This window comes from Sapajus apella, unplaced genomic scaffold (assembly GCF_009761245.1).
Source record: "Sapajus apella isolate SASKATOON/1434 unplaced genomic scaffold, GSC_monkey_1.0 scaffold144, whole genome shotgun sequence".
In the NCBI taxonomy this organism is placed as follows: domain Eukaryota; kingdom Metazoa; phylum Chordata; class Mammalia; order Primates; family Cebidae; genus Sapajus; species Sapajus apella.
In genome coordinates, this window is record NW_022437084.1 from 713,302 (window position 1) to 721,097 (window position 7,796).

The 7,796-nt window shown below is 42.6% G+C and overlaps 1 protein-coding gene across 7 annotated transcripts in view; it reads right to left on the bottom strand.

The window, feature by feature from the left end:
* Window positions 1-7,308, bottom strand: part of ZNF841 (zinc finger protein 841) — a 29,202-nt gene extending 21,894 nt beyond the window's left edge. For all 7 annotated transcript variants that reach the window (XM_032264335.1, XM_032264334.1, XM_032264336.1 and 4 more), the window contains exon 1: window positions 7,078-7,308. The gene's annotated coding sequence lies outside the window, so the exon portion shown is untranslated. The remainder of the gene's footprint in view (window positions 1-7,077) is intronic.
* Window positions 7,309-7,796: the final 488 nt, after the last annotated feature.

A 7,796-nucleotide genomic window follows, 5' to 3' on the forward strand; every position in this document is an offset into this window, starting at 1 on the left:
TGATCCACCCGCCTCGGCCTCCCAAAGTGCTGGGATTACAGGCGTGAGCCACCGCGCCCGGCCTGGACAGGTTTTTAATGCAAACAAAACTGCCCTATTCCCCCCACCGCTCCCAAAAAAGCCACAATACAATTTATTAATAAAGAAGTGAAGGGCCAAGACTTATAGAAAGAAAACAAGATAGGCAAATTCTACTGTTTTATGCAAACGCAGTCAGGTTAATGATCAGGACTGCCCTTATCAATAAAGCTAACTCCTGGGCCTTGAAGAAAAAAGATAAACACTAGTTGCCAGTCTTTTGGCTGTACAGTAAGAAGTCCTGAACAATGAGAATAATTTTTCTAGATTTCCACTTATGTTCTGTTCCTGAAGTCAAGAAGTACTCTGCCAGTAAGGGACTGCCTTTTATTAAAGTTCTTTGATATTGGACAATGCTCCCAGACACCCACAACCCCATGAGCTCAACTCAGAAGGTGGCAAAATACAAAGTTCCTAATCTGGAGGACACAAGGACCTTGAAGGCTCATTATGCTACGGAAAGAATTGTTAATGCTATGGAAGTTTAAAATCAGAACAGAGTGTCCCAGAGCAGTGGCTCACACCTGTAATAGCAGCACTTTGAGAGGCCGATGCGAGTCGGGCAGATCACTTGAGGTCAGGAGTTCAAGCCTAGCCTGGCCAACACTGTAAAACCCTGTCTCTACTAAAAATACAAAAATTAGCCAGACGTGGTGGTAGGTGCCTGGAATCCCAGCTACTTGGGAGGCTGAGGCAAGAGAATCATTTGAACCCAGGAGGCTGAGGTTACAGTGAGCGGAGACTATACCACTGCACTCCAGCCTGGGCGACAGGGTGATGCTCCATCTCAAAAAATAAAATATAAAACAATTAATTAATGAAATAAAACAAAATAATAAAACCACATTACAGAGAATATGATAAAAGTAAGCAAGGATTACATAATTGAAGACTCCATCATCGCTATAAAAAAAAGTTGTTGGCAGGTGGGGGGCTAGGGGAGGGAAAGCATTAGGAGAAATACCTAATGTAAATGACAGGTTGATGGGTGCAGCAAACCACCATGGCACATGTATACCTATGTAACAAACCTGTACATTCTGCACATGTATCCCAGAACTTGAAGTATAAAAAAAGAAAAAAGCTGTTAAAGCCATCAAGCTCAAAACAATAAATTTCTGCTGGAGAAAACTGTGTCCAGATGTTTTGCAAGACTTCACAGGATTTACAACAAAGGCAATAAAGAAAATCATGAAAAAGACTGGGATATGACATGAAAAAGAGGTGGGGGTGGAGGGATTCAAGAGATGGGTCTTGGAGAAATTCAAGAGCTAACAGACACTATACTAGAGGAATTAATAGAAGACAACCTGACGAACATGAGTGCTTTAGCACCAGTACCAGAAGAGGAAGAAGACATAAAAAGCCAGAAAACAAACTGACATTAGACAATCTGGAAGAAGAGTTTTAATTATTCAGGATAATAATTTCAGTGCTCTTCTATGACCTGGGCACTAAAACTAAGGCAAACAGTAAAAGAATTGGTGCCACATAGAAACATTTTTAGGGAAATGAAATAGCAAAAATGTCAGACACAAATTATGATGTATTTCCATAAAGTTACAATGAGTATGCCCCCAACTCCTCCCTCTCCTTCTCTCTTCTCTATCTCTTCCACATCTTCCACCCGAGACAGCAAGACCAGCCTCTCCTCCTCTTCCTACTCAGTCTACTCAATATGAAGATGATCACAATGAAGACACCTGATGATCCATTTCCATTTAGTGAACAGCAAAGATATTTTCTCTTCTTCATGATTTTCCTTCTTTCTTTTCTTTTCCTTTAAGACACAAGGTCCCACTCTACCACCAAGGCTTACGTACAGTGCAATTGCAACCGACCACAGCTTCGAAATCCTTGGCTCATGCAAAACAATCCTCTTGCCTCAGTCTCTTAAGGAGCTAGGATTATGGGTGTGCACTATCATGTCTGGCTTTTTTTTTTTTTTTATACAGACAGGGTCTCATTGTGTTGACCAGTCTGACCTCAAACTCCTGGCCTCCAAGTGATCCTCCCACTTTTGCCCCTCAAAATGCTGGGATTATGGGTGTTAGTTACCAGGCAATTATGGTCATAATTTTCTTAATATTTTCTTTCATATAGCTTACTTTAACAATACAGTATATAATATACATAACATACAAAATTTGTGTTAATAGACTATTAACAGTAAGGCTCAGATTAACAGTAGGCTATTAGCGGTTAAGTTTTGAAGGAGTAAAATCTAAAAGCTATACCTGGATTTTTGACTATGTGGCTCATCACCCCTAACACCCACATTGTTCAAGGGTCAACTCTACAGTGCAGGATAACATTTCCTAAATACACTGTCTTCAGTCCTTATCAGGTGTGATTATGAGCGTCCCAATTAAACCCCTGCATGCAAATCTCAGTCTCAGTACCTCATGACCCAGAGAACCTGAGCTAGGAAACTATGGCATTCTGGCCAGGCACAGTGACTCATGCCTGTAATCCTAGTACTTTGGGAGGCTAAGGTGGGAGGATTGCTTGAGGTCAAGAGTTTAAGACCAGCCTGGGCAACACAGTGAGACTCTGTCTCTATAAAGAAAAGAAATTAGCCAGGTATGGTGGTGCAGACCCGTAGTCTTAGCTACCTGGGAGCCTGAGGCAGGAAGGTTGCTTGAGCCCAGGAGCTCAAACCTGCAGTGAGGTTTGAGCTGCAAGCCATCACTCCAGCATGGGTAACAGTGTGAGGCTGGTTGAAAGCAAAAAAGAAGAAAGAAGAAAGGAAAGAAAGGAAGAAGGAAGGGAGGGAGGGAGGGAGGAAGAAAGGAAAAGAAAAGAAAGAAAGAAGAAAAAGACATAAAAAGAGAAAGAAGGACAAAAAAATTGAAGAATATACAAAAAAATGGAAAGCTATCCCATGTTCATGAATTCTAAGAATATTTTAAAATTATTAAAATGTCCATACTACCAAAAGTGATCTACAAATTCAGCATAATCCCTATATCAAAACTCCAATGCTATTTTTCACAGATAAAAAGAAAAAAAACCTTAAAACTTTTATACAACCACAAAAAACTCCAAAGAGCCAAAGCAGTGTTGAGAAAGAACAAGGTAGAGGCATTATACTTTCTAATTTCAAACTATATTATAAAGGTACAGCATTCTAACAGTATAATACTGGCATAAAAACACACAGAGACCAATCAAACACAAGAGAGCTCAGAAATAAACATGCACATATATAACTAGCCTTTGACAAGGGCACAAAGAATATACAATGAAGAAAGGACAGGCTCATCAATAAATTCTGTCAGGAAAACTGCATAGTCACATTCAAAAGAATATGAAACTGGACCCTTATACTATATGTAAAGATAAGCTCAAAATGGATCAAAGACTTAAATATATAATCTTAAATATATGATCTAAAACTATAAAACTCTAGGAAATAGGAAAAAAAAGCTCCATTACATTGATCTTGGCAATGATTTTTTTTTTTTTTTTTGGATATGACACCAAAAGCCCAGGCAACAAATGGTGGGACTACATAACACTAAAAAGTGGGACTATGTCCAACTAAGAAGTTTGGCCAGTCGTGGTGGCTCATGCCTGTAATCCCAGCACTTTGGGAGGCCAAGGCAGGCAGAGCACTTGAGGTCAGGAGTTTGAGACCTGACTGGCCAACACGGTGAGACCCCCAACTCTACTAAAAATTAAAATGAGCTGGGAGTGGTGGTTCACACCTGTAATCCCAGCTGCTGGGGGGTTGAGGCAGGAGAATCACTTGAATTCGGAAGGCACAGGTTGCAGCGAGCTGAAATTGTGCCACTGCACTCTAGCCTGGGTGACAGAGTGAGACTCCGTCTGGGGGGGTGAGTGGGTGGGGGATGGGGGGTGGGGAGATGGGGGTGGTGGCAAAGTTCCTGCACAGCAAAGGAAACAATGAATTAAATGAAAAAGCAGTTTATAAGATAGAAATATGTATCTGCAAACCATCTATTTCGTAAGTGGTTAATACCCAAAATATACAAAAACTCCTACAAATCTATAGCAAAACACCCCAAATAATCTCAATAAAAATGGACAAAGGACCTGAACATTTTTCAAATAAGACATACAAATGACCAACAGGTATATAATAAGGTGCTCAAGATCACTAATCATCAGAAGAATGCTAATCAAACCCACCATAAACTATCACCTCATACCTCTTAGGAAGGCCATTATGAAATAGGCAAGAGCTAACAAGTGTTAGCAATGATACGGAGAAAAATGAGCCCTTGTACACTGTTGCTGTGAGTGCAAATCAGTACAGCCATTATGAATAACAGTATGAATATTCTTCAAAATATTAAAAATAGAAAACAATGCAATCCAAGAATCCCATTTCTGGGTATATATCCAAAGGAAACAAAGGAAACTAGTATCTTGAAGACACAATCTAGGCCAGGCATAGTAGTTCACGCCTGTAATCCCAGCACTTTGAGAAACTGAGGCAAGAAGATCGCTTGAGACCAGGAGTAAGAGACCATGCTGGACAACATAGCAGAGACCATGTATCTACTGAAAAAACAAAAACAAAAAAACCTCACAAAATAAGTCCCCATGATCAATACAGTATTATTGATAACACCCAAGATATGGAAACAACTCAAGTGCCCATCCATGAATAAATATATATGTGTGTATATATATATTTATGTATGTGTATAGATACAGTTATACAGAGTGTATGTGTGTACATATATATAAAGAAATATTATTCAACCATAAAGAAAAGAAAATCTTGCTATTTGCAACAACATGGATGAAACTGGAAGACATTGTGCTATCTGAAATAAGACAGACACAAAAAGACAATTACCGTGTGATCTCACAAGTAGAATCTAAAAAAGTCCAATTCATAGTAACAGGGCAGAACAGTTGTTGCTACTGGCTGCTGGGTGGGGAAAATGGAGAAATGTTGGTTAAAGGGCACAAATTCTCTGTTATAAAATGAAGTTCTGAGGAATCTAACGTACACCATGGTGACTATACTATATTGGACACCTTAACAGTTTGGAAAGTTTTTGAAAAATCTCATAAATTATGGAGTAAAAGTTTAAAAAATGATGGCAGCTAATATTCAGAAATGAATGACATCAGCTGATTACAAGATGCCACCAAATCTTATTTCTGGAATTAGCAACTATAGAAAAGAAGTAATTGAATAAAATTTATCTCAAGCTTCCAAGATAACAATGAATTAACTGTAAAGCAACTACAAAGAAAAAAGTAAATTCATTACAAAAAAAAAAAAAAACCACCAGGACTTCTAACGCTCCTTCGGAGACATACCGTGTAGGCCTGGTGTGGTGGCTCACACCTGTAATCCCAGCACACTGAGAGGCTGAGGTGGAAAGACTGCTTGAGGCAAGGAAGTAATGCTGCAGTAAGCCAAGATTATGCCACTGCTCTTCAGCCTAGGCGACAGAGAGAGACCCTATCCCAAAAACACAAAACAAAACAAAAACACCAAAGACATATTTGTAGTGACAGTCATTTTTGCCCCACTTCTCTCCTCCTTTATCCTCTACTCCATCCTTGGAAAGAAGAGAGTAACCAAAAATAACTGGATCAAGTCACTACCCTCTGGCTAAACAGGCATTCCAAATATCTTTTGAGGCAAATAAACACAAAATGCACAAGCCTTATAGAAAAACCTTTGATAATTTTCATCCTTATGAGTACAATTTAAAGAAACATATTTTAAATTAGAGTACAAAGCCTCAAATCAATATATTACAACCAACATCCATATCCAGTCAACTCACCGCTCATCTGGATGGCGTCCTCTCCCACTTTCTTCACTACGTGTTTCTCTCTCTCATTCTGCAAGTGCTTTTTTTTTCTTCTTTTCTGTCTTTCACCCCTTTTTTATTCCCTCTTTTATGTCTGTTCTGCCCAATGCTTCCCAACTTACGTCACCTCCTGTTGCTCTTTCTCCTCAATCTTTCCAATTGTCCCCAATCTCCACATATTTCTGCCTCTTTTCCTCCAACTGGGCTCCCTCTCTCTGCTCTCCGGTGAAATTCCCTTTTTCCTGTTACATCTCCTTTGTTCCCACTCTCTAGCACTCCGCACTGCCTAGGCTTCCTCCCTGCTGTGGTTCTCTCTCTGCTTGTCACCCACACTGCCCTCTCTTTCGGTCCCAGCACATTGCTCTGCCAGCCGCGGCTCCAACTCCTTTATCTTCTCTCCGTCTGTCTGCAGTGCCTCCTCCTTTGCCGCCCCTCTCTATTTTGCTGCCCTTCATCTCCCTGAAGGTTCCCCCTTTTTTTTCTAAATTTCCCTATTTGCTTTCTCCCCCTGCTACTTTCTCCATCTGTTCTCTTTCACTCTTGCTCTTTGCAGGTCCCTAAATTATCACCCATTCTGCCGTGTATTTATGGGTCTCCCTCATTCTTTTCTCCTCGGTTTTTCCTTTTGCTCCGTCGCGCCCCCTCTTTACCTCTCCTGATCCCTCTCACCCACGCATTCAGAAGGAAAGGGAAGGAAGAAGGTGTCCACCTGGCAGAAGAGCACACTTTCTAGTAGAGTAAAATTTGGGAAAGAACAACACTGGATGTGACCACTCTCAGGTCACCTCCCCCAACGCGGGGTCAGGGAAAGCAGTGGCTGTGAAGGGGAAGCCTGGGGAGCAGAAGGACCCGGCGTGAGGAGGACACAAGGTGGTGGGGGACGGAGTCTCACAACAGGGAGGGTCTGCAGAATCCCAGGACCTGGGAGGAGAAGCGGCTACTTCAGGAGCCGGGCGGCGGGCGCTCTCCTGCGGGAGCCGACAGCGGAGACGCTCGGGGGTGGCGACAGGCGGGAATCCACCCTGCGAGTGAGGACTCGACTTGGCCCGGGGCCCAAGCAGAGGTCAACAAGGGTTTTAAGCAGAAACACGACCTGAATGGGGTTCTCTACATGATCCTAACGCAGAAAGGCGGGGAGCAAGGAACAGCCTGAGAGATTTTAAACAGAAAGGAAGGCAATAATCGGACTTACTTGGGACGAAGGGGCCGTAGCGGGTATTTTAAGGTCCGTAGCGATCCCGAGGTCACAGGTATGGAGAATGGACTGCGAAGCGCATGTTTAATCCAGGTAGATGGAACAAAGTAAACATTTAATCCGGGTTCACGGAGCAAACCACACGTTTAATCCAGGTAGACAAAAACACAGGCACAGCGACGTGGCCTCCTCCCAGCGCGATCTGCTTCCGGGTGTGCCGGAAACTGGGAGAGGAGAGAAAAGGCCGTGCGGCCTGGGGGCGGGGCACGACTGGGAAGGGGCGGGGCGGAAAGACCGGCCTGACTTGGGGAGGGGCCCTGAGAGGGTGGTGGGAGGAATGGGGCGGTAGCGGCCGTAACTAGGTGGAGCTTGGCCGGGCCGAAAAGTGGGGAATAAAGCGGAGCCTCCAGGGGTGGGCGGGGCCGAGGCGGGGACTTTCTTTACTCTGCCTGTCACCCAGCAGGATTTTGTTTTCCAGATCTGGGAATATTTGTGACTATTCCTTGTCCTGTGAAGCACCGTTGCTTCTTGCCCATCTTAAGTTAATGTTTCAGAATTTAAGGTTGAAGCTTAAAGTTATGATCTCACTTATATTGAAAACTAAGATGATTTCTTCTTAAGGTGAACTGATTTAAGTCAAAACCGATTTTTGCGAGCCTGGTGGACTCCATCGTCTTACCAGAGAAGCTGAAGCTACTCGGTAGTCAGGGAACTGG